This window comes from Musca autumnalis, unplaced genomic scaffold (genome assembly GCF_047663935.1).
Source record: "Musca autumnalis isolate F117 unplaced genomic scaffold, ASM4766393v1 scaffold_1, whole genome shotgun sequence".
In the NCBI taxonomy this organism is placed as follows: Eukaryota; Metazoa; Arthropoda; class Insecta; order Diptera; family Muscidae; genus Musca; species Musca autumnalis.
In genome coordinates this window covers 56,175,180-56,201,803 of record NW_027411644.1, presented here as the reverse complement: position 1 = coordinate 56,201,803, position 26,624 = coordinate 56,175,180, and the positions used below count along the sequence as shown (strand labels likewise).

At 41.1% G+C, this 26,624-nt stretch overlaps 1 protein-coding gene and 1 long non-coding RNA gene across 4 annotated transcripts in view; one reads left to right on the top strand and one right to left on the bottom strand.

Moving 5' to 3' along the window:
• The first annotated feature begins 500 nt into the window (after positions 1 to 500).
• The window catches only part of Pak (serine/threonine-protein kinase PAK 3-like protein), a 66,919-nt gene continuing 40,795 nt past the window's right edge, over positions 501 to 26,624 (top strand). For 2 of the 3 annotated variants that reach the window (XM_073974842.1, XM_073974832.1), the window contains exon 1: positions 671 to 1,177. The gene's annotated coding sequence lies outside the window, so the exon portion shown is untranslated. Of the gene's footprint in view, positions 1,178 to 26,624 lie in introns of all 3 variants that reach the window. The other variant, XM_073974851.1, reaches the window with a different exon arrangement.
• On the bottom strand, positions 21,252 to 21,852 carry LOC141390548 (uncharacterized). The gene is made up of 3 exons (XR_012409401.1): positions 21,719 to 21,852; positions 21,605 to 21,647; positions 21,252 to 21,550 (listed from the first exon to the last, which is right to left on the bottom strand). It is a non-coding gene; the product is annotated as an uncharacterized lncRNA (long non-coding RNA).

Below are 26,624 nucleotides of genomic sequence, written 5' to 3'. Positions count from 1 at the left end.
ATACATACATTTGTCGGCTGTCTTCCAGCTGTCCATCATTTTTTCAGAGACAGTCGGGTTAACACATTTTTGTAAAAATAAATGAGATAATGATTGAAATTTGTTGAAAACAAAAGAACTTGAACAAAAACAAAATATGTGAACAAACAACGAAAAGAAATCGATGATTTTCATTACTACTTTTACAACTGTTTTTGCAGTTGTCAGGACGCCTACGTTACACAGGTAAGTTTTGGGCTTTTGACAATCAATACATGAACTCAATTGTCCTGTCATGTATAAACGCAGGGTTACATTAGGCGAGTTCACTTGCGGCACGTCTCAGTTTGTAGGAGAGACACGTAAGGTGTATGGAAGTGAAAAAAAAAAATTGCTCGTACCGGCAATTTTCAGGCAATTCCTTTTATATTTTTCGTTTTTGACATTATTTCCAATGTTTTGAAAACAAAACTTGCCGAAGCAGTATTGTTTGTATAAACACAAGAGGAAAGTTTAATAGAGAACGACAAAACTTGCCGAAAGTAAACTCGCCTAATGTAAATCGGGACTTCATTTTTAAAGAATGCCGAAATTCAGTCGCCGCCGACAAAATTTGGTTCGCGCGCCGCCGTCGGTCTTGAAGGGTTGAGCCGCCGCCGCCGACAAAATCGATTCGCTTTGTTGTCTGTGCCAGATCAAAAACAGCAATGACTCCGTCAATAATCATTGGCCCCCGCCTCTGTAGTCTTTCTTGAGGACAGAAAAAAATCGTAGTCGGTTGATAATCTGCTAAAGAAAGTAGAAAGTAATAAAATAAATAATATAATTAATAATAATGATAAAAAGTGCAAAGTGAGAACGGGAGAGATGTATGTAAAATAATTTCTTTAAAATAAAAAGAAAAATTAGCAGAAAAATATAGTTTAATAAAAAGAAAAAAAATAATCTTCGTTCGTGCATAAAAAGTGTGAGTGGAAAAAAAGAATGTTCATTGGTGTGCGTTGTATCAGCGACAAGGAAAATTTTTGTTCAAGAAAAAAAGTGAAATATGATTAACTACAACTATAAATTACACAGAAGAAAAGTTTAAACAAATAATAAAGAGGAAATACTTCAAAAAATCAATTCAACACTGCTGATTCGGAGCAAGCAAGAGTGTCAAAGACAGGCAGGTGAAAAAGGAACCAACAGCTGAAAGGTAAAAAGAAGAAAAAGTGCAGGAAAGTAAGACGAAAGAATGAACAAAAAACAGCCGTCCAAAGCCGATAAATAACCAAACAAAATGCATTTGTTTGTTAATTTTTTTATATTTTGTTTACAACATTTTATGAATTATGCTTTGAGTTTTCCCCCATAACGCTGAACAAGAGTTTTTCGTGTTATATTTCGTCTTCAAATTCTTATTGGATTGGATATTTTTTCTGGTCACTTCTCTTGTTCTCTCCTCGGTACTCTTGCATTGTGGTTTGTTCGTTCTTGCTGTTGCCTGATTGAACAGCTGTCATCTGTGTTTTCTTTATGCTGGAAATGGATGATTTCGTTTAACTTCAATTTGTGGATAATTACATTGTGGATGCGCTTAAATCGCAATAATATAAGTTGTTATTTAAAGAGTAAAATCAAAATGAATTAAGTGAGAAAGTCATGGTGTACAAATACCAAAAGAAGTGTCAGTGATTTGTTAGAAAAAAAGAAAGTTCCTTCATTGTAAAGTTCATAAAACTGTGTATCCTTGCTGTGAATGTTGGTTCGTGTTATCAAATCGTCTACGTGGAGTTGAATATTTTGCATGTTTGTGGAAATTATAAAATGGTTGAAGTGACCACCATTAAACAAAATTAAAAGATAGGGGAAACTAGATGCCGGACTGTAGTTGCTTGAACACTAAAGTAAAGATACTATTTTTTCAAACATTTACAAAAAAAAAAAAATAGCTTTGTAATGAACGGACACATGGACGGGAGCTTTTATCAGGCTTTTTAGGTACGAAATATTAGGTTAAAATCAAATATTAAGTTGGACAGACAGTTAATAATGTGCAGGACTTCGCTCGGTTCTGTACCCCATGCTGGACAGATGTTTTTCATGGTATATATCAACAATCCTTGCACCAACCAGAACGAAGGTGAGCCAAAACTCTTTGGTTTGTTGTTGTTGTAACAGTGATTATTTATTATATGTTTGTATATTCCGCTTAATCTAACTCTGGGTCAATCTACAGTTCCAGGAACGTGACTTCTTCGATGGGATGTAACCACAGACCCGCTGGAGTAAGTTGAGTTGGTCTGGCGGGGCAGTTGAAAAGATGACGTGTCATGTGCGGGACAGTGCCGTCGATGCTTGCCAATAGGAGTTTAGACGGACCGCATTCACACTATAGCTGCTTTAGGCATCTGCAACTGCGTCCGTACGAATGCTATTCACTCTCGCTTAATGCGCATGTTGATCTAGGGGTTCTCTCTTCTAACGCGGGACTTCTTCTTTTAGATCGTGAAGATTCTCCTTGATCTGGTGATTAGGATGGCTCTCACGGTAACATCCGATCAAATACTGCAACGAAAGCATCTCATTGAGTTACGGTACTGGGAGAATCTTTGTCTCCTCATGTAGATGGTCCACTGAAGACATGAGGAGGCACAATGTTGCAGTGCTCGGGGCGGTATTTTTCCATCGCGTTGCTCTTATATTCGGTGACCATACTTGCGCCACATAGCTTACCACAGACCTACCTATCGCATCCCAGCAAAATTTGAAGGAATGGGTTCTTTGCGATGACGTGATTTCATGACATCTTTTGCATTGGTTCAAAGGAAGTCGTGAAAGATCCGATCTTTTCATTAGAATTTTAACCAATGCAAAGGAAGTCGTGAAAGATCCGATCTTTTCATCAGCATTTGTACCCATTCCATCGATCCAATAGATATGATGTTTGTGTTTTTATTTACACACCTGTTTATTTTCATTTTGGTATGTTCCAGTACTGCAAAAATCTACTAATTTTTACTATTTTTTCCGATAACATAAAGGAAAAATTGTTATCGTAGTAAAAATTAGTAGATTCTTGCAGGTTCTGGAACAGACCAAATTTGTTAGAACTGTCGTCGTGATGTTGTCTTACATTTCCTGCATATCAGACAACTAAAACTTCTAAACAATTGGTATTGTATGAAGCTCGAAATGTCTGCAATAAAAATGAAGTCCCAATCATCGAGCTAAAAATAGAATCGGACTGCACACATTGCTATTTTAAAAGTTCCCTTGTCTGTTCTAAATCTGACATAGAACGAAATCAATCAAATCTCGCTTCTTGGAATTTGAAAAAAAAAGTCCGAAACGAAAGGGAACAAGAATCTGAAAATAAAGAAGAAACGACTTTTGGAAAGAAACAATTAAAAATAAATTAATTAAGCATAAATGGTATTTTCCAGAAAAAGTCTCTCCCTTGTTGTAGATCCCTACATATTTTTGTCACTAAACAAAGTAATTTACGAAACAAAAATACTTAAAGGAGTGCATTTGGAGTCCATGTCGAAATCTGAACTGGTGATGGGAAGATAATAGAAAAAACCTTTTGTAAGATGAAAGAATATCTGTTGCGGAGAACGGAGGAAGTAATCTTTTGCGTTGCAGCGGTGGTGATTACATTGCAATTTTGGATGTAAACTTTTTGCTGATCAATTAATTGCAGTTATTTCGTGAATTGGTTTGAAATAATAAAGAGTTTTGTTTGTCCATATTTCAATAGAGCATTTCCATTTTCCAAACAAGACATGAAAATGTCATGGCAAGGGGTTGGTGAAAATAACATGTCAAAGCATTGGTTAAAATGACATGTCAAAGAATGGGTTAAAATGACATGCCAAAGCATTGGTGAAAATGACATGTCAATGCATTGGTTAAAATGAAATGCTTAGGATCCAAAAAAGAACGTCATCTTTTGGGGGTCACGCTCATATAAAATTCATGAGTGAAAATGACAAAAAGATGACATGCCAGGTCACTTGCACCATGATTCAACTCATGATTTTTCATCGAAGATTTTACTGGGATTATACCTGGTCAACAAGGTTTATTTATCTGCACGTCAGGTGCTGCCGGCTAGTGACTTGAGGACCTTTTTGCTACTTTTCAGCTTGTTGCAGATAACTGCGGCATGCGCGGACGATGAGAACGTGCTGTCAAATATGCCCCCTAGAATTTTAGGGTGTTTGTGGTCGAAATTTTGTTGCCGTAGATTTAGTGGCCGATATCTGCACATTCCTCGGGGGGAAAATGTGGTAACATCGGTCAAATAGGAGTTCAGTCTTTCACAAATGACATCAGGGAAGGTACCTGACACCAAAATCGTACAATCATCCGCATATGTAACGATCTCAATAAAATTTGGAGGAGGTGGAATACAGGAGATTTAGAGGTTAAACAGTTCCGATGATAACTCACCCCACCTTGGGGAACTACCTGTTTCACTCTACGGGGTATGGACTTCGTTTCTGAATTCCACATACGACTGTCGTCCACACATATAATTGATTATCCAACGTTTCAAGCTTGGCCGGAGGGTTGTCTGCTCAATGTCCCCAAACAGCGTGGAGTGCTTGACAGTATCAAAGACTTTTGATACATCACGCGCCACAATAACTGTTCTATCACACGGATTACTCTGGTTGAGTCCTCGACATATATTTGTGGAGATTGCGAGCAGCCCCGTTGTCGTGCTGTGCTGCTGACAGAATCAATGCTGATGATCGGCAACTGGATAGTTATTTCTGACGCTGAGGAGGACTAAAGCCTCAAGGGCGTTTGCTACGGGCGACAAAATCGGTCTGTACGATTCACCTTTGCTGGCATCCTTGCCTGGCTTCAGTAGCGGGACCACCTTGCCCATTTTTCAGACTTGGGGAACTATGAAGTTGTCTAGCGACAGGTTAAGAAATTTAATGAAATGCTCCACTACCGTCACATCCAGCTGTTTCAGAATGACCAAAGAGATTCCATTAGGACCCAACGCTTTCGAGGATTAGTGTTCCTAATGACATTTGCAACATCATCCATTGTAAATTGTGGATGTTCATTATCGGCACGAAAAAAATCTGATGCGACGTACTAATCTTCTCTTCGCCCTGTCACTCCCGAGGTGCTTGACAAACTGTCGAATAAAATAACTTACCCACCTCTTCGGGTGACGTCGCCAAACGTGACTTAGGTCCTATCTTCCTTCTTTCCCGGTGTTCAAGAGTGACTTAACCGTTGCCCACAATTCACATATTTCAGCTCCAATGTTGCAACTCTTCAGATGATTTAACTTCCAGTGTCAGCTCCCTGACCCTGGGGTAACTGTGGTTGGTTTGACCAAGTTCAGCCCGCTCATTTGCTAATCCCGTCTCCTAAGTGTGGTTTCACTTCGGATATTCCACCAGCAGGAATATAGCGTGCGGCTGCAGCAGTGTCGGTGTCTCAAAACGTTCTTTACGCTACCCGAACATCAGAATAATTGGGCAGATTTCTGAAGCGGTGATTAGTGAACTCTCCGAAACTCGGCCAATCAGCTTTCCCATGACTGACGAAAGCGCAGCGTTCAGAGATTATGAAATCGGGCGTTCTGCTAATGGAGACAATTATGGGGAGATGGTCTGATCAAAGAGAAATGACGGGTTGCCAGGTAACGTCATTTGTCAGACCAGGTGACACGATGGTTATGTCCGACAAACTGTAACACTCTCCACTAATTCAGGTTGGGGCGTTATCATTGTCCGTGCAATACGTAGAGCAATCAATCTGTTCAGCCATCAATCCTAAACTACTCTGGTTTGTTGTTGCAGCATAGGTTTGATGCTGGGTTGGCAGCCGCTGTCCGAAACGCATTTGGTTTCCAAAAGTCGCCCTGCTTAAGGGGCGAGCTAAGTGCAGTTCTAATGAATGTGCTGAAGAGTGTCTGGTTGTATTATTCAAAACTTCTACCATTCGTCTTTATTAGCAATATAGATACACCTTAATATTTAATAATCAGCCCACATAATTATAGAACGACCCCAGTTTTAATTGTCATAAAATAACTGATCATATGATTACGCATTTTATCAGACTACAACAACAACAAGAAACAAATCATTTCCATTCATAATATGCCTTTTATAGGTTTTCTAACATCCGTCCGTTTTCTTTCGTTTTCGCTTTGCTTTCTTTTTAAAAGTTTGAAAACAAAAATCAAAAGCCCACCATTCACATTGAAAAAGTATTATCAACAAAAGAGTAAAGAAGTAGCCCCTAACCTCCCTCCCGCCTTTCCCCAAACACTCACACACACTCACATTCGCTTACCAACTACACTTATCATTCCAGAAGGTGTATTAAGTTCCGGTAACATCATTCCATACCGTGACATAGACGACAAAAACCCAACGACATTCAAAAAGTAATAACAAACAAACAAACAGAAACACAGTAATGACTGACTAGCAACCAACACCAATCTCTACCAGCCAACTACAGAAACAACAACAACTACAACACAACAGTTTTCAGTTGCATTTATACGCAGAAATATTGTTGTATGACGCTGCTGCCAACGCTAGCTTAATGTATGTACTTATATTTTTGTGTTTGAATGGGTTCTTTTTAAGCCGCAAAAACTCTTTTTTTCTTCTTCTTCTTGCTTTTCCACATACCCACTATCATCGTCGTCGTATAGAGTCATGCAGTCCATATGATAAACAATTCTATTCTTCAATTTCAAAGGCGTGTCTGATATATGGGGTTTTTCTTCCTCTTCTTCTTACTTCTGGCGCAGAGGGGGGCATGCACGAATAAACCAGTAACGTTTGATGAGTAAGAAATTAGATTATTTTCATTTGAGAAATCGGAATGGGGTGGGCGGTAATTGTAAAGCAATTAACTTGTAAATTATTTATTGGCTTTAAGCGTCTCACATAATAAATAAACATAAGGTGTATTGAAGAGATTTTGTTATCGAGGTGAAGGATGTCTGAAAGTGGCCTTTGTAGACGAAGAATGTATGACCGGAAAGGAGTCTTTAATATACGATTGGAAGATGAGTCTTTATAGAAGAGATAAAATGAGTCTTTATGGGTGAGCTGAAGGGAGTCTTTATAGACGACCAAAAAGGTTCTCTTTATAGATGTGCTGAAAGGAGTCTTTATAGACTACCAGAAGGGAGTCTTTATAGACGAGCTGAAGGCAGACTTTATAGACGAGGTGAAGGGAGTCTTTATAGGCGAGCTGATGGGAGTCTTTATAGAAGACCTGGAGGGGGAGTCTTTATAGACGACCTAAAGGTGGAGTCTTCTTTATAGAAGACCTTCAGAGAAGTCTTTATAGACGAGCTTAAGGGAGTCCTTATAGACGAGCTGAGTCTTTATAGACTACCAGAAGGGAGTATTTATAGACGACATAAAGGGAGTCTTTACAGACGAGCTGAAGGGAGTCTTTATAGACGACCAGAAAGGTTCTCTTTATAGATATGTGGAGTCTTTATAGACTACCAGAAGGGAGTCTTTATAGATGAGCTGAAGGGAGTCTTTATAGAATACCAGAAGGGAGTCTTTATAGACGAGCTGAAGGGAGTCTATAGACGTGCTGAAGGAAGTCTTTATAGACGAGCCGAAAGGGAGTCTATTGACGAGCTGAAGGGAGTCTTTATAGACGAACTGAAGGGTGTGTTTATAGAAGACCTGCAGGGAAGTCTTTTTAGACGAGCTAAAGGGAGTCCTTATAGACGACCAGAAAGGTTCTCTTTATAGATGTGCTGGAAGGAGTCTTTATAGACGAGGTGAAGGGAGTCTTTGTAGGCGAGCTGAAGGGAGTCTTTATAGAATACCAGAAGGGAGTCTTTATAGACGAGCTGAAGGGAGTGTATAGACTAGCTGAAGGAAGTCTTTATAGACGAGCCGAAAGGGAGTCTATTGACGATCTGACGGGAGTCTTTATAGACGAGCTGAAGGGAGTCTTTATAGACTAGCTGAAGGGGGTCTTTATGGACGAGCTGAAGGGAGTCTTTATAGACGAGCTGAAGCGTGTTTTTATAGACGAGCTGAAGGTAGCCTTTATAGGCGAGCTGATGGTAGTCTTTATAGAAGACCTCGAGTGGGAGTCTTTATAGACGTTATAGAGTCTTTATAGACGAGCTGAAGGGAGTCTTTAAAGGGAGTCCTTATAGACGACCAGAAAGGTTCTCTTTATAGATGTGCTGAAAGGAGTCTTTATAGACTACCAGAAGGGAGTCTTTATAGACGAGGTGAAGGGAGTCTTTATAGACGAGCTGAAGGCAGACTTTATAGACGAGGTGAAGGGAGTCTTTATAGGCGAGCTGAAGGGAGTCTTTATAGAATACCAGAAGGGAGTCTTTATATACGAGCTGAAGGGAGTCTATAGACTAGCTGAAGGAAGCCTTTATAGACGAGCCGAAAGGGAGTCTATTGACGAGCTGACGGGAGTCTTTATAGACGAGCTGAAGGGAGTCTTTATAGACTAGCTGAAGGGAGTCTTTATGGACGAGCTGAAGGGAGTCTTTATAGACGAGCTGAAGCGTGTTTTTATAGGCGAGCTGAAGGTAGCCTTTATAGGCGAGCTGATGGTAGTCTTTATAGAAGACCTCGAGTGGGAGTCTTTATAGACGTTATAGAGTCTTTATAGACGAGCTGAAGGGATTCTTTAAAGGTGAAGAACTTTATAGAATAACAGAAAAGAGCCTTATAAACGAACTGGTGCTAGTTTTTATAGACGACATGAATCTTCCCTGAGTTCAATCCCACGCGGAACCAAACAACACCCGTGTTTCGGCCAGCGGCTGCCACCTCAGTATACACATGCTTTTATTTTGTATCGTTTTTCTGTTTTGGGGGCAGCATATCTCGGAATGCGTGCTCCGCATATTTTGGTCAGTGCTGGGACGGAGGAAAACCCACGACCAATATGAATGTGTTTAGTTTGTCTCATCCGCATCTTCACCCACATCCAAGCTTCGGTGAGATGTAATATATGGCGGGAGTGGGTGCATCTCAGGGGTTCTTCTAGACTCTTCCATGTGGAACATTTAACACCAGCCGTTATTGTTTCAATCCCTGAAAATGCTTTCTTTCTGTCATGTATACATACCGCAGATACATAGCTGTACTCCATGTTATAAGCTCAACATTAGTCCGCTTTTGGAAGGTCATATGCGTCTGGTCTTGAGAGGCTTTAATGCACATCATGAGTTGTGGGATTCGGTCTTCGGAGGGGTATAATGATGGCTGAGAAGATAAATAGCTCTACATTTGCTCGGTCAATGGGTACGCCCTTACCAGAAGTAGCGGAGAGTGTCACAGTTCGCTAGACATGAACATTGTGTCGTTTGCTTATCTTGGATCACACCATCTCCCCATAATTGTCTTCATCACCAGATCGCCCGATTTCATCCCCTCTGAAAGCTGCTCTTTCATCAATCATGGGATATCTAATTGGCCTAGTTTCAGAAAGTTCACTAAACACCGCTTCAGGGATGTGCCCAACTCTTCTGATGATCGGGCAGCAGATATGACGTTCCGAGAATACCCGAAGTGAGACCAAATTCCCCAGCACAGGCAACGGGATTAGCAAATGAGCGTGATAAGCTTCGTCGTGCCAACCTCAGAATCTGGGAGCTAAAACTAGAAGTTAACATGTTGGTCGATAAGCATATGCGGAACAAGTGCTTAAATAATATGTAGAGTATCAAAATTGTTGCCGGAATAAGTGAATTTTGGGTAATAGTTAAATCACTCTCGAACCCTGGGAAAAAGGAAGATAGGAAAATAGTCACATTTGGCGACGATAAGCTGACTGATCCAAAGAAGTTATTTTAATAGACAGTCTTCTATTCTATAGAAGACCCCTAACGAGGTCTTCTATTCTGTAGAAGACCCCTAACCAGGTCTTCTTCTATCCTATAGAAGATCCCTAACGGGGTCTTCTATTCTATAGAAGACCCCTAACGAGGTCATCTATTCTATAGAAGACCCCTAACGAGGTCATCTATTCTATAGAAGATCCCTAACGGGGTCTTCTATTCTATAGAAGACCCCTAACGAGGTCATCTATTCTATAGAAGACCCCTAACGAGGTCATCTATTCTATAGAAGACCCCTAACGAGGTCATCTATTCTATAGAAGACCCCTAACGAGGTCATCTATTCTATAGAAGACCCCTAACGAGGTCATCTATTCTATAGAAGACCCCTAACGAGGTCATCTATTCTATAGAAGACCCCTAACGAGGTCATCTATTCTATAGAAGACCCCTAACGAGGTCATCTATTCTATAGAAGACCCCTAACGAGGTCATCTATTCTATAGAAGACCCCTAACGAGGTCATCTATTCTATAGAAGACCCCTAACGAGGTCATCTATTCTATAGAAGACCCCTAACGAGGTCATCTATTCTATAGAAGACCCCTAACGAGGTCATCTATTCTATAGAAGACCCCTAACGAGGTCATCTATTCTATAGAAGACCCCTAACGAGGTCATCTATTCTATAGAAGACCACTAACGAGGTCTTCTATTCTATAGAAGACCCCTAACGAGGTCTTATATTCTATAGAAGACCACTAACGAGGTCTTCTATTTTATAGAAGACCCCTGACGAGGTCTTCTATTCTATAGAAGACCCCTAACGAGGTCTTCTATTCTATAGAAGACCCCTAACGAGGTCTTCTATTCTATAGAAGACCCCTAACGAGGTCTTCTATTCTATAGAAGACCCCTAACGAGGTCTTCTATTCTATAGAAGACCCCTAACGAGGTCTTCTATTCTATAGAAGACCCCTAACGAGGTCTTCTATTCTATAGAAGACCCCTAACGAGGTCATCTATTCTATAGAAGACCCCTAACGAGGTCATCTATTCTATAGAAGACCCCTAACGAGGTCATCTATTCTATAGAAGACCCCTAACGAGGTCATCTATTCTATAGAAGACCCCTAACGAGGTCATCTATTCTATAGAAGACCCCTAACGAGGTCATCTATTCTATAGAAGACCCCTAACGAGGTCATCTATTCTATAGAAGACCCCTAACGAGGTCATCTATTCTATAGAAGACCCCTAACGAGGTCATCTATTCTATAGAAGACCCCTAACGAGGTCATCTATTCTATAGAAGACCCCTAACGAGGTCATCTATTCTATAGAAGACCCCTAACGAGGTCATCTATTCTATAGAAGACCCCTAACGAGGTCATCTATTCTATAGAAGACCCCTAACGAGGTCATCTATTCTATAGAAGACCCCTAACGAGGTCATCTATTCTATAGAAGACCCCTAACGAGGTCATCTATTCTATAGAAGACCCCTAACGAGGTCATCTATTCTATAGAAGACCCCTAACGAGGTCATCTATTCTATAGAAGACCCCTAACGAGGTCATCTATTCTATAGAAGACCCCTAACGAGGTCATCTATTCTATAGAAGACCCCTAACGAGGTCATCTATTCTATAGAAGACCCCTAACGAGGTCATCTATTCTATAGAAGACCCCTAACGAGGTCATCTATTCTATAGAAGACCCCTAACGAGGTCATCTATTCTATAGAAGACCCCTAACGAAGTCTTCTATTCTATAGAAGACCCCTAACGAAGTCTTCTATTCTATAGAAGACCCCTAACGAGGTCTTCTATTCTATAGAAGACCCTTACGAGGTCTTCTCTTCTATATAAGAACCCTAACGAGGTCTTCTCTTCTATATAAGACCCCTAACGAGGTCTTCTATTCTGTAGAAGACCCCTAACGAGGTCATCTATTCTATAGAAGACCCCTAACGAGGTCTTCTTCTATTCTATAGAAGACCCCTAACGAGGTCTTCTTCTATTCTATAGAAGACCCCTAACGAGGTCTTCTTCTATTCTATAGAAGACCCCTAACGAGGTCATCTATTCTATAGAAGACCCCTAACGAGGTCTTCTATTCTATAGAAGACCCCTAACGAGGTCTTCTATTCTATAGAAGACCCCTAACGAGGTCTTCTATTCTATAGAAGACCCCTAACGAGGTCTTCTATTCTATAGAAGACCCCTAACGAGGTCTTCTATTCTATAGAAGACCCCTAACGAGGTCTTCTATTCTATAGAAGACCCCTAACGAGGTCTTCTATTCTATAGAAGACCCCTAACGAGGTCTTCTATTCTATAGAAGACCCCTAACGAGGTCTTCTATTCTATAGAAGACCCCTAACGAGGTCTTCTATTCTATAGAAGACCCCTAACGAGGTCTTCTATTCTATAGAAGACCCCTAACGAGGTCTTCTATTCTATAGAAGACCCCTAACGAGGTCTTCTATTCTATAGAAGACCCCTAACGAGGTCTTCTATTCTATAGAAGACGCCTAACGAGGTCTTCTATTCTATAGAAGACCCCTAACGAGGTCTTCTATTCTATAGAAGACCCCTAACGAGGTCTTCTATTCTATAGAAGACCCCTAACGAGGTCTTCTATTCTATAGAAGACCCCTAACGAGATCTTCTATTCTATAGAAGACCCCTAACGAGGTCTTCTATTCTATAGAGGAACCCTAACAAGGTATTCTATTCTATACAAGACCCTTACGAGGTCTTCTATTCTAAATAAGACCCCTAACGAGGTCTTCTATTCTATAGAAGACACCTAACGAGGTCTTCTATTCTATAGAGGAACCCTAACAAGGTATTCTATTCTATACAAGACCCTTACGAGGTCTTCTATTCTATAGAAGACCCCTAACGAGGTCTTCTATTCTATAGAAGACCCCTAACGAGTTCTTCTATTCTATAGAAGACCCCAAACGAGGTCTCCTATTCTATAGAAGACCCCTAACGAGGACGCACCTGCCGCTCTTGTTATTTATTTATTATATTTTTTGTTTCAGTTACATTACCTGCAGTATTTGTATGGCTAGTGTGTTTCCGCTAACTATGCCACACGTTGCACAATTCGAAAACAAACATATGCCAGCATACACACATACACAGGCAAACGTGTGGTGCAATAACAGGCCCTTAAAAATTCCACAACAATTTAAAAAATATAAACCTTTAAGTAGGCTGCTGAACACTTTATTCATAACAACAACGACAACAAACAACATTGCAACAATGTTTATTGTTGTTGCCACTACTTCTACCACTGGGCAATGTTGTTTTTTGCTGTTGTTGTTTTCATTTTCCATTCATTGGGTCTTCTTCTTTTTCAACAAATAATGAAACATACATTTGAAATGCAGTAACAACAACAGAAACACAAAAACACAAACAAAGCATTTGACTGTCTGGTAAACATTTTGCCCGGTACCTACTCCACCGCCCGCACCACCCACTAATGATGTGGCTACTAGCAATGGTCTGGCCCGAAAAATTACACGTGTGTCTAGCAGCGAATAGTTTCCAATGTGTGTGACGACTATCTCTTTTTCCATTTTGGATTCAGTTTTGCCTTCTGTGCCTTATAGCCCTTCCTGCAAAAGAAATGTGAACGACAAAGAAATAATACCAACAAAAAAGAAACCAAAATGGCAAAGAAGTAGTCTTGGATAAGCTCTCGCTGCTGCCTGCTGCAACCATAATTTCCACACAAAAAATGTATGTATGGTGGTGGTGGGCAATTTGTTGTAGTTGTTATTTTTGTTTGTTGTTATTCTATTTTTAAAAATATATTTTAATTGTTTTTTCTTGTTGTATTTGTTGTTGCTGCTACCGCACTTGTGCCATCGTCATCATCATCATCGTCGCTATCATTGTCGTCATGTGGTGGCTCTACTCTTTTGGTGTCTCCTCACATTTGTTTTTGTCTTTTTTATGTTGTTGACTGCCTTTGGAAAAAGTTTCTTCATACAAAACACGTATCAACAACTAACACTTTGTCTGGATGGCTGGCTGGTAGGCTGGATGCCTCACTTGACTGAGTTTGTCTGCTTACAACTAACTCCCTAGCTTGAAAAGAAGAAGAACTTAAAGGCGACAACAATTGTTGTAACATTAGCCCAAAACATTCTTCCAGCATTGACAACAATATCCACATTCATTGCTGCGATGAATGTTGCTGTGCTCTGCGAGTCGCACACAACAAACAAAAAACCCAGAAGTCTAAAGTTTTTATTTTGTTGTTGGCGACAACAATTGTTTTACGTTCCACACATTTTATTGTTGGACCTTTTTTGTTTTATGTTCTGTGGCATTGTTTGGTCTAAGTGCAGCCAGAAACTATTCCTTTGTCGCTTCTAAATTTGGCCAAAAAAGTGTGGAAATAGATGAATTGAATATCTTGGATTTTGGCAGGAGATACTTTTAACCAACATGGAATTGCAAAGAGGCTTTAAAATGGTGATCTAAAGGACTCTTTCTCTAATAAAGGGAGTTCTATAGAACACTTTTTTAATGAAAGGCTGCTCTGTAGAAAACCTTTTTCTAAGAAAGCCTTAAAACCTTTCTCAATGAAAGGGGACTCTAACGGACCCTTTCTCTAAAAAGGGTATTTATAGTACAATTTCTCTATGGAAGAGTGCTCTAAAGGACTATTTCTTTAAGAAACAGTGCTCCAAAGGACCCTTTCTCTAAGAAAGGATGCTCTATAGGAACCTTTCTGTGAGAAATGGTGCTCTATAGGAACCTTTCTCTAACAAAAGGGTACTCTATAGGACCATTTCTCTAAGAAAGGATACTCTATAGGATCCTTTCTCTAAGAAGGGGTGTTCTATTCGACCCTTTCTCTATGAAAGGGTGCTCTATAGGACCCTTCCTCCAAGAAAGGGTGCTCCATAGGACCCTTTCTCTAAGAAAGGGTGCTCTATAGGACTCTTCCTCTAAGAAAGGGTGCTCTATACGACCCTTTCTCCAAGAAACGGTGCTCTATAGGACCCTTTCTCTAAGAAATTGTGCTCTATAGGACCCTTTTTCTAAAAAAGGGTGTTCTATAGGAAACTTTCTCTGAGACAGGGTGCTCCATAGGACCCTTTCTCTAACAAAAGGGTGCTCTATAGGACCCTTTCCCCAACAAAAGGGTACTCTACAGGAACATTTCTCTATGAAAGGATGCTCTATAGGATCCTTTCTCCAAGAAAGGGTTCTCTATAGGACCCTTTCTCCAAGAAAGGGTGCTCTATAGGAACTTTTCTGTGAGAAAGGGTGCTCTGTAAGACCCTTTCTCGAACAAAGGGTGTTCTATAGGACCCTTTCTCTAAGAAAGGGTAGGACCCTTTCTCGAAGAAAGGGTGTTCTATAGGACCCTTTCTCTAAGAAAGGGTGTTCTATAGGACCCTTTCTCTAAGAAAGGGTGTTCTATAGGACCCTTCCTCTAAGAAAGGGTGCTCTATAGGACCCTTCCTCTAAGAAAGGGTGCTCTATAGGACCCTTCCTCTAAGAAAGGGTGCTCTATAGGACCCTTTATCTGAGAAAGGGTGCTCCATAGGAATGAAAGAATGCTCTATAGTACCCTTTCTCTAAGAAAGAACGCTATATAGGACCCTGTCTCTAAGAAAGTGTGCTCTATAGGACCAATTCTCTAAGAAAGGGTGCTCTATAGGACCCCTTCTCTAAGAAAGTGTGCTCTATAGGAACCTTTCTCTATGAAAGAACCTATAGAACCGTTTCTCTAAAAAAGGATGCTCTATAGGACCTTTTCTATAAAAAAGGGTACTCTTTAGGACCCTTTCTATAAGAATGGATGCCCTATAGGACCCTTTCTCTAAGAAATTGTGCTCCATAGGACCCTTCCTCTAAGAAAGGGTGCTCTATAGGACCCTTCCTCTAAGAAAGTGTGCTCTATAGGACCCTTTCTCTAAAAAAGGGTGCTCTATAGGACCCTTTCTATAAGAAAGAGTGTTCTGTAAGAGCTTTTCTCTAAGAAAGGGTGTTCTATAGGACCCTTTCTCTAAGAAAGGGTGCTCTATAGGACCCTGTCTCTAAGAAGGTTTTTCTGTAGGACCCTCTCTGTAAGAAAGGTTGCTATATAGGACCCTTTCTCTAAGAAAGGGTGCTCTATAGGACCCCTTCTCTAAGAAAGGGTGCTCTATAGGAACCTTTCTCTATGAAAGAACCTATAGAACCGTTTCTCTAAAAAAGGATGCTCTATAGGACCTTTTCTATAAAAAAGGGTGCTCTATAGGACCCTTCCTCTAAGAAAGGTTGCTCTATAGGACCCTTCCTCTAAGAAAGTGTGCTCTATAGGACCCTTTCTCTTAGAAAGGGTGCTCTATAGGAACCTTTCTCTGAGATAGGGTGCTCTATAGGAGCCTTTCTCTAAGATAGGGAGCTCTATAGGACCCTTTCTCTAAAAAAGGGTGCTCTATAGGACCCTTTCTATAAGAAAGAGAGTTCTGTAAGAGCTTTTCTCTAAGAAAGGGTGTTCTATAGGACCCTTTCTCTAAGAAAGGGTAGGACCCTTTCTCTATGAAAGGGTTTTCTATAGGACCCTTCTTTCTCTAAGATAGGGAGCTCTATAGGAACCTTTCTCGAAGAAAGGGTGTTCTATAGGACCCTTTCTCTAAGAAAGGGTGCTCTATAGGAACTTTTCTGTGAGAAAGGGTGCTATGTAGGACCCTTTCTCGAAGAAAGGGTGTTCTATAGGACCCTTTCTCGAAGAAAGGGTGTTCTATAGGACCCTTTCTCGAAGAAAGGGTGTTCTATAGGACCCTTTCTCGAAGAAAGGGTGTTCTATAGGACCCTTTCTCTAAGAAAGGGTGTTCTATAGGACCCTTCCTCTAAGAAAGGGTGCTCTATAGGACCCTTTCTCTAAGAAAGGGTGCTCTATAGGAAACTTTCTCTGAGATGGGGTGCTCTGCAGGAAAGAGTGCTCTATAGAACCCTTTCTCTAAGAAAGTGTGCTCTATAGGATCCTTTCTCTAAGAAAGGGTGCTCTATACTACCTTTTCTCTAAGAAATGGTGCTCCAAAAGACCCTTTCTTTAAGAAAGGGTGCTCTATTGGAACCTTTCTCTAAAAAAGGGTGCTCTATAGGACCCTTTCTCAAAAAAAGGATGCTCTTTAGGACACTTTCTATAAGAAAGGGTGCTCTATAGGACCCTTTCTCAAAAAAGGGATGCTCTTTAGGACACTTTCTATAAGAAAGGGTGCTCTATAGGACCCTTTCTCTAAGGTAGGGTGCTCTGTAGGAAAGAGTGCTCTTTAGAACTCTTTCCATAATAATATTTGCTCTATTGGTGCTCTATAAGACTTCCTTGCCTATCCCTGTACTGCATTAATATTTTCAGATTTGTGAAATATAGAATTTCCTTAGGGATAAAAAAAATATTCTCCTTTTGCATTAAAAACTCAATGATTCTGTTCTTTATCAGGTGCCTTATCTACAACACCAGCATCCTGCACGAATTCAATATACCTTCCACAATAATTTTAACAACCAATCACAAAACTTTTATCTTAAAATAAAATTTTTTTATCTTTATTCTTTCTGCTGTAAAGCATTAAATTTAAATAGGCCTTAATTTCTGTTGAAACCACACATTCACATACACACAGAGGAATAACACTGCTGCTGTCTTTTGCATATCTATTTCACATTATATGCAACTCATTCACCTTTTTAATTCTCTCCCTACGTGAGCGCCACATTCATACTATTGCTGAAGAAAACTGCTGCTTTGTACTATTGTGCCACATTTCCACACAACATTCACCACCACCACCATCCACACAACCTCCAGTGTGTTCTTTACAGAATAGAAAAGACAAGCAAACTGCAGCAGGCATCAACAACGAAACACCAGAAGAAGAATAACAAGAACAAAAACATACTTGACTCGCACTCTTAATGGTGAATAAGTATCGCCGTGTGTTATATATTTTTTATAGCTTGATTGCCTTCTTCTGATTCTTTGCTCCATAATGCGCTGCCACAAAACCACCATCACCATCGTCATCATCGCCATAATCATCATCCACATCATCATAGTAATATACACGTTCTGCACGTAGCGTCGTAGTACTGAGAGAAGTATCTGTTGGTCGTATGGAGATGGTTGGTTGTTGTTTGGTTTGTGCCTCCTGCCGCAATAGACATACAAACATATACATAGATATATCAGTAAAATAGCACCACTTGTGTTAAGAAAACGAGGGAGGGTGTAGGAAGTTGATCGATCTATTGTGGGTGATCGATTGGACTCTTTACTATCCGGATATAGAAGAAAGCCAAGCTCAACAACTGCAGTTTACAAAGCTGTGGTGGGTTACAACGTACTGAGGAAGGGATTAGCTTTCCTATTACATTTCCATTACATTATTTCTCCTGAGCCTGGCTCTAATGACCCGTGCGTGGAATGTATGGACATATCAGTCAGGAGTGGAACTGTCGAGGTAGAGTTGCCTAACATATTAAATACAACTGAAACTCCAGGTTATAGACCCAACATTAGCACGCTTTTGGAAGGTCATAATCGTCTGGTCCTGCGGGACTTTAATGCCCATCATGAGATGTGGCTTTCGGCCCTCGGAAACGACCAGAGAGGTACAGCGCTGGCTGAGCAGACAGCTATGTCAGAGTGTCACAGCCCGCCAGACATGACCATCGTGTCACCCGGTCTGACAAATGACATTACCTGGCAACCCGTAATTTCCCTTGGATCAGACCATCTCCCCATAATTGTCTCCATTAGCAGACCAACCGATTTCATTACCTCTGAACGCCGCACATTCGTCAATCATAAGAAAGCTGATTGGCCGGGTTTCAGAGAGTTCACCAATCACCGCTTCAGAGAATTGGCCAATCCTTCTGATGTTCGGGAAGCGGAAAGGACGTTCCGAGACATCACTGCTGCAGCCGCTCGCCATATCCCTGTTGGTCGAATACCCGAAGTAAGACCAAATTTCCCAGCAGAGGCGACGGGATTAGCAAATGAGCGTGATGAGCTTCGCCGAACCAACCCCAATGACCCCAGACTCAGGGAGCTGACACTGGAAGTTAACAGGCTGGTCGGCGAGCATAAGCGCAACAAATGGTTAAATCATCTGAAGAGTTGCAATATTGGAGCCAGTATAGGTGAATTGTGGGCAACGGTTAAGTCACTCTCGAACCCTGTAAGAAGGGTAGATAGGACCTTAGTCACGTTTGGCGACGTTACGTTGACTGACCCGAAGAGGTGCGCAAGTTATTTCAATCGACAGTTTGTCGAGCACCCCGAGAGTGACAGGGTGAAGAGAAGAGTATTACGTCGCATCAGATCTCTTCCTACCGAGGAGGAACCACCACAGTTTACAATGGATGATGTTGCCAATGCCATCAGAAAGCTAAATCATCCAAAGCGTTGGGCCCTGACGGAATCTCCATGGTAATGCTGAAGCAGCTGAATGAGCCGGGAGTGGAGTATCTCAACTTGTCGCTATCCACCCTCTTTTTTCCCGAGGTGTGGAAAATGGGCAGGGTGGTCCCACTACGGAAGCCAGGCAAGGATGCCAGCAAAAGCGAATCGTACAGACCGATTTCGCTTTTGTCGCCCGTAGCAAAGACACTTGAGGCCTTGCTCCTCCCCAGTATCAGAAATAGCTATCAAGTTGCCGATCATCAGCATGGTTTCCGTAAGCAGCACAGCACGACAACTGCGCTGCACGCCATTACCACACATATTTGTCAAGGACGCAATCAGAGAAGGCCGTACGATTGAACAGTGATGGTGGCGCTTGACTTATCAAAAACCTTTGATACAGTCAGGCACTCCACGCTGTTTGAGGACATTGAGCAGACAAGCCTCCGGCCAAGCTTGAAACGTTGGATAGTCAATTATATGTGTGGACGCCAGTCGTACGTGGAATTCAGGAACAAGAAGTCCAAACCCCGTAGAGTGAAACAGGGAGTTCCCCAAGGTGGGGTGATATCTCCGGAACTGTTTAACCTCTACCTCTCCTGTATTCCGCCCCCTCCAGATTGCACGATCCTGGCGTCGGGTACCTATCCTGATAACATCTGTGAGAGACTGAACAACTATTTAACCGATCTTACCACCTTTTTCCATTCGAGGAATATGCAGATTTCCGCCACAAAATCTACAGCCACTCTGTTCACCACATGGACAGCGCAGTTTTTAAGAGAATTGAATGTCATGGTCGACGGTAGCAGAATTCCGACCACAAACTGCCCCAAAATTTTAGGGGTCACATTGGACACTACTTTCACGTCGTGCGCGCACTCCACGGCTATCTGCGACAAACTGAAAAGTAGGAGCAAGGTCCTCAAGTCCCTAGCCGGCAGCACTTGGGGTGCAGATAAAGAAACCTTGTTGACCACATATAACGCGATAGGTCGGTCTGTTGTAAGCTATGCGGCGCCAGTCTGGTCCCTGAGATTATGTGATACGAATTGGAAAAAGATTCAAACTTGCCAGAATGCCGCCCTGAGAACAGCAACAGGGTGCCTCCTCAAATCTTCAGTGGACCATCTACATGAGGAGGCAAAGATTCTTCCAGTAAAGCAACACAATGAGATGCTTTCGTACCTGCTTGGATGTTACCGTGTGAGCCATCCCAATCACCATCTTGTGGGTGGGCCCGACACATACAGGCAGATCAGGGGCCTAATTATGTCAGTCGATTTGATCGAGAAATTACTCGTGAATTTGTTTTCGACACGACAAAGAAACGGCATTATAAGTCTCGATCGAAAACGTTTAAGCATTGTTATCGATTTTTTCGATAGTAACCGGTAATCGAACTGTGAAAACCGGTAATCGAACTGTGAAAGCCTATATTTTCTTTAATTAACATAATTATAGGTAGATGCCGAAAAAGTATTTATTTTAAAACAAAAACGAAAAAAAGCATTATTATGAATGAAAAAATTTAAATTTTTGTGAAATTTTTTGAAAAATACTTTGAATAATAATTTCGTGGTAAGAAAATAAGAACGTTATTAATGTTTGGAAATCCTTTTTTAAATTGTTGTGACATATTGCTAATGCATCTACCTTAATAAACGTACGGTTGTTTTGGCAGAATTATTAGAAACATTGGCGCAATTTTTATAAGAAATGAACATATAATAATAAAATGGATCCATCTGTGTTATTCTTGTTATCTTCTTCTGACGAAGAAGATGACAACATTAATTTAATTCGTAAACAAATTCGTTCACACAGTGAACCTTCATCTTTACCGTAAGCTGCGTGTTTTAAAGTATAAATCATAAATTGATCAATTTAAAATGTATATTATATTTCTTCGCAGATTTCTACAAAGATTCAGGCTGACAAAAGAGGCTTTCCGTTATGTACTTTCTTGTTTGGAATTTTCGTGCCAAAGTTCAAAATCTGTGCCCCCAATTTTGCAGTTGGCAGCAACGTTGTCCCTTTTGGGAAGTGGCGGTTTCCAATATACTGTACGGAATGATTTCCTTTTAGGTCTGTGTCAGAGTGTTACATCAAAATTTGTTAAACAATATTGTATTCTTAATTGGGGGCCCCGCGGTATTTAATTTAGATACAAGTTGCTCCCATAAACGATTTGAATATACCCGAGCTTCTGGACAACTAAATTTTCCTTTGGCCAAAGATGGGTGTTGGGACATGAATTCTGCCATAATCGCTTTTTGTTTAAAATTTATTCTGTTTACTTTTGTAGTCCTAAAAAATAAAAACTTCAATTTTGTTTTCATTGTTTTTCGCAGAAATACTTACATGTTCCTCTTATTTCCTTAAACGACTGCAAACACAAATTTTCCTAAATTGAATACGAAAATTATTTTTGTTTCAGTTTTGCTATTATTTCTCAACACAATTTTTTATTCTTACTTTGTTCAGAAATCTTCACATTTATTAACTAATTTATCTGTTTTTTGCATAAACGAAAGCAAGATTCAATTTGCACATTACTTTTCTTGCATTTACTTTCCTTTTGCTTGTTTACGATTGGTAATGTAGCAACGAGAAATGTCTCGCCGAAAATTGATCGATAACTCGATAATTTTACTCGATACCGAATGTTATCATACCAACTATGGGTACTCTGTTCGAAAAAACTCGATATCGACTCACATAATTAGGCCCCAGGAAGGATATCCATGCTCTAGAGGGAGAGGTCCAACGATACAGGAGAGAACCCATAGATCAACAAGCGTATCAAGCAGATTTAAATAGTATTCACACGGATGCAGTTGCCAAGGCCTTAAGTAATTATAGTGTGAATAAAGTCCTCGAAATACATCCCCCATCTATCGCAGCTGAGGAGCGTCAGCTGCCACGACAAACCAGTGTAGTTTTGGCTCAACTATGCCCAGTATGCGGCATGGGCCCGCACGACACACAACACCTTTTTAACTGCCCCGCCAAACCTACCCATCTAACTCCAGTGGATCTGTGGCTACATCCCATCGAAGCAGCCACTTTTCTAGAACTGGAGATAGACCCAGAGCCAGATTGAACAGAGGAACGAACAAATAAACATAACAAAAACACTATTACAACAACAACAACAACAGGATGGTCAGTGGGCATAAGCGGAATAGTTGCAATTTTGGGGGCCGGAAACCTGGAAAGAAGGCAGATAGGACCTCAGTCAGGTTTGGCGACGTTATGTTGACTGACCCGAAGACGTGGGCAATAGGGTGGTTTTAAAATGCGATGCCGGACTTTTTTATGTGTTTAGCTTTGCTAGATTGCCAAAGTTTGAATACAATCGGAATATGTTAACACGTGCCACTGGGACCTCAAAGTTTCCGAAACCCTCAGCATCCATACTATCCATACTTTTTAAAGTGTTGGATTTGAATAAGGTGGTCCAGTTACTAAAGCGACACAACTGAAGAGTACCTTACCAAAGCCCTAAACGTATTTGAACTCTTTAAGGATCACAGTATAACAACAGCACCACTTAACGTCATTTCCACATATTTCAATCAGTGCCTCACAGTGGACTATATCAATCCATTCTTTTGGGCAACTCCCCAGTAAAATATCAAATATTTCGGATTAAGTGCAGTTTAAGGTCCAGAATTATTATGGAATTTTTTCAGAATGTAGTTCTAGTGGTCCTGATTGCAATGATACAATTTTTTTCCTGTTCAAGTCCTTACCTCCTGAGATAATGACCCAAAAGCCTTGTCCCCCTCCAGGAGAGGGGGGATATTCGTAGGAAATATTTTTTCTTCTTTATAAAATATTGCATAGCATGCCCCTCTTTCTTTCTTCCTGCGTTAATTTTATGTCTTATTCCTAACCACAACCTTAAAAGACATTGCAGTTCATAATAGCTTTTGTTGCTGCGCTGCTGCTGATACTGACACAACTGCCTCTGTTTCTGATATGCTTTGCCTTTGTGGATTTCTCTTAATTTGTTTATGTTTTCCTATTATTGTTTCCTTAAGTGTGTTTATGGTCTTTTCTGTGTGTGTTTTTTATTCCAAAGTGTGCCTTCTTTTCTTTATGTTCTATTTTATTGTTTTTGTTGTTAAACGTCAAAAGTATCTGTCCCAGCATCAACTTTTTCGTAGTCTCCTTCCTGACGCACAGGTATCATCGTCATCATCATCAGCACCATCAACGGCACACACATTAGTTTTCTTTTAGGCGAAACCAATGCTACCTTCAATATGCCTTCATGCCTTCTCTGCAATTGGAGTTGTTGTAGAATTTCTTTTTTTCTTCTTCTCATTTGGCATCTATAATTTGTTTTTCTTTTGAAACTATTCGAAAGGTATAACAACAACTACAAAAATAAAGAATTATATTTTTGTCGCCGGTTTGCGGTTTCCCCCACATTGTGATTTTTTGTTATTTATTGTTGCTGTTTTTTTTTATTAATTTGCTTTTATGATGATTCGAAGTGCCACCACCCACCCACTTTTTATGTTATGTCTGGTCTGATCTATATTTTAATGGACTTTTTTTGATTTTTTACGATCTTCTATTTTAAGTCAATTTACTTTTTAACAAAACCTGAGGGCCATGGATTATACAATGACTTGTGGATTACCGCTAGGGTGGGAACATCTCTTTGTACATATTTCGAATTTTTCGAATAATTCGTATGAGATAAAACTATCCTGCTTGGTCGTCAAATTTTCACAAGAATGCTAATCTTTCAGGTACGATTTCGAAAAAGTTTGAATTTATTGGTTATTTTATTGCGGCTTTATTGTCGAGAAATGAGGGGGATTTTATATGAAGATTTTTTCCAGAATTTGGCAATTGAAATTCTGACCTGTGGTAGATTTATCAGACCAAAATCCGAGTAGTAAGAATGTTGCCGCTGCTACCTCGACTTTAGTGGCCCATACACCGAGTGTATGGGACTAGCAGTCAAATGTGAACTGCCGTGGTCGGTTTGTAAGTTCATTCTTCTGCATAATCTGGCTCTGAATCTATCTCCAGTTCTAGGAATGTGGCTGCTTCGATGGATTGTAACCAAAGATCTACTGGAGTAAGTTGAGTAATTTTTTCAGAGCAGTTGCAGTGCGTAGTGCGGCACAGTGCCACATGCTAGACAGATGTTTTGCACGGCTTCATCGATTCTTGCCCTATAGGACTTCAGACGGCTACTTCATCCCGAACGTAGTTGAGCCAAAACTACTCTGGTTTGTCGTGGCAGCTGACGCTGCTCGGCTGCGATAGATGGGGATATTCTTCGAGCACCACATTGACACGATAGTTGGTTATGGCATCTGCGGTTGCAACCATGTGAATGCAATTTCAACCTGCTTGATACCCTTTCTGATCTAGGGGGTTTCTTGTAACGTTAGACCTCTCTTTCTGAAGATCCTTCCTAACATGCGTAATTAGTCGGAGCCTATTCACCATGTTTTTTTATTTATTTATTTATTCATGTGGTGATTAGGATGGCTCTTACGGTAACAACCGAACTAGTACTGCAACGAAAAGCATGCCATTGTGTTGCTGTACTGGAAGAATCTTTATCTGCTTATGTAGATGGTCCACTGAAGATGAGAAGGCACCCTGTTGCAGTTCTCAGGATGGTATTCTTAAAGGTTTCAATATCTTTCTATCGCGTTGCACTTATATTCGTGGAACATACTGAAATCGCTTTACTTACCACGGACCAACCTATCGCGTTATATGTGGTCAACAAGGTTTTTTTTTTATCAGCACCCCAAGTACAGCCAACTAGGAACTTGAGGACCTTGTTCCTACTTTTCAGTTTGCCGCAGATAGCTGTGGAGGGCGCGGAGTGCGCGCAGCCCACTAGGGACTTGAGGATCTTGTTCCTACATCTCAGCTTGTCGCATACAGCTGTGGCATGCGCGGAGGACGAGAACATACTGTGGAATGTGTCCCATAGAATCTTGGGGTATTTTGTGGTTCTCACTTCTGCCGTCCATGTGGTGAACAGAGTGGTAAGATCGGCCAAATAGAAGTTCAGCTTTCACAAATGTCATCAGGGAAGTTACCTGACGCCAACATCGTTCAAGCATCCGCATACGTTACGATCTCAATGCCGCCTGGAGGGGTTTGAATACAGGAGAGGTAGATGTTAAACAGTTTCGGAGATATACCTCAACTTTGGAGAACTCCCTGTTTCCTTCTACGAGGTTTGGTCTTGTTCCTGAATTCCACATACGACTGGCGTCCACACATATAATTGATTAGCCAACGTTTCAAACTTGTACGGAGGGGTATAGTCTGCTCGATCTCCTCAAGCACCCCACGCTTGACAGTATCAAAGGCTTTTGATAAGACGAGCGGCACCATCACAGTTCTGTCACAGGGCTTGCTCTGGTTGAATTCTCAACTAATATGTGTGGAGATGGCGTGCTGTGTTGTGCTGCTTACGGAACCCACGCTTATGATTGGCAACTGGATGGCTATTTCTGGTGCTGAAGAGAAGTAAAGCCACTAGAGGCTTGGCTTCTGTAGCAGGATCATCCTGCTCATTTTCTAGACTTCGGGAACGATGAGGGTGGCTAGCGACAAGTTGAGAACTTTAGTGAGATGTGTCGAGTATTCATTGAGCTGTTTCACCATTACCATGGAGATTCCATCAGGGCCCAACGCTTTGGGTTATTTAGCTTTTCTGATGGCATTCGTAATATCATCCATTGTAAACTGTGGTGGGGTTCATTCTGGGTAGGAAGGGATCTAATACGACGTAGTACGGTTCTCTTCGCTCTGTCACTCAAGGGTGAATGACTTAACCAGGGTTCGAGAATGACTTAACCGTTGCCCACAAATGATTTTGACATTGTTCCGCTTTTACTTACCGACCAACCTGATAACTTACAGTGTCAGCTCCCTGACTCTGGGGTCACTGCGGTTTTTACGACGAAGCTTAACACGCTCATTTGCTAATCCCGCCGCCTCTGCTGGGAAGTTTGGTCTCACATCGGGTATTCGATCAGCAGGTATATGGCGAGAGGCTGCAGTAGTGATGATGTCTCAAAACGCCCTCTCTGCCACCCGAACATCAGAAGGATTGGACAGATCTCGGAAGCGGTGATTAGTGAATTCTCTGAAACTAGGCCAATCAGCTTTCCCATAATTGAAAAGTGCGTCGTTCAGAGGTGATGAAATCGGGCGGTCTGCTAATGGAGACAATTATGGGGAGATGGTCTGATCAAAGAGAAACGCTGGGTTGCCAGGTGATGACGTCATTTGTCAGACCAGGTGACACGAGGGTTAGGGCAAACTGTGACACTCCCCGCTAGTTCTGGTAGGGGCGTCCTCATTGACCGTGCAAAACGTAGAG